The sequence below is a fragment of the Tupaia chinensis genome, unplaced genomic scaffold (assembly GCF_000334495.1).
Source record: "Tupaia chinensis unplaced genomic scaffold, TupChi_1.0 Scaffold148257_1, whole genome shotgun sequence".
NCBI classification, from domain to species: Eukaryota; Metazoa; Chordata; class Mammalia; order Scandentia; family Tupaiidae; genus Tupaia; species Tupaia belangeri.
Genome location: NW_006208108.1, coordinates 399,153 through 399,966, shown reverse-complemented (window position 1 = coordinate 399,966; position 814 = coordinate 399,153).

Genomic DNA, 814 nt, shown 5'->3' with positions numbered 1-814 from the left:
TTTTTTCAGGGGCCCAATGAGTCATTTCATGAATAAATTGGAGAAGAGGTAGCTGAGCACCTACAGGAACAATGGGTTTTCCTGTAGGTCCTACCCATAAGTTTTTGTCTGCTATAAACTTTCCTCCCTTTTGCTGTCAAATCTGTTTTTCTCTAGGAAAAGAAACCTGCTGATATTGAAAAAGAATGTTAGTGAGAGTGTTTACAGGCTTGAGGACACATTCCCGGGCAGCCATTTTTCCTAGTGCAGCATTTTTTGCTGCAGTATCAGCCAAATTGTTACCGTTAGTTTCATCTGTATTTAGTTTTGAATGTCCTGGGATTTTTATAATAGCTAGTTGCTTTGGCATCTGGATTGCTTCTAATAATTCTGAGACTTGTTGCCCATTTCGGATGGGTTGCCCAGATGAGGTGAGAAAACCTCTTTGTTTCCATAACATACCAAAATCGTGGGCCACTCCAAAGGCATAGCGACTGTCTGTGTATATATTCGCGACCTGTCCATTTGCCAACTGGCAGGCTCTAGTTAGAGCTATTAATTCAGCCACCTGGGCTGATTTCATTCCTAGAAGTTGGGCACTTTCAATGATCTCTACCGACGAAGTAATGGCATATCCTGCTCGGTAATGCCCCTGACATCCCTTAAATAGGAGCTGTCTGTGAACCAGACCAAGTCAGCATTTTCAATGGGGGTCTCCTGCAAATCGTTCCTAGGGGAGAGAAGGATATCAGTTAGTAAGATGCAATCATGGTCTTCTTGTTCATCTGGCATTGGAAGCAAAGTGGCAGGGGTGAGAGAGTTGCAAAATTTCAGA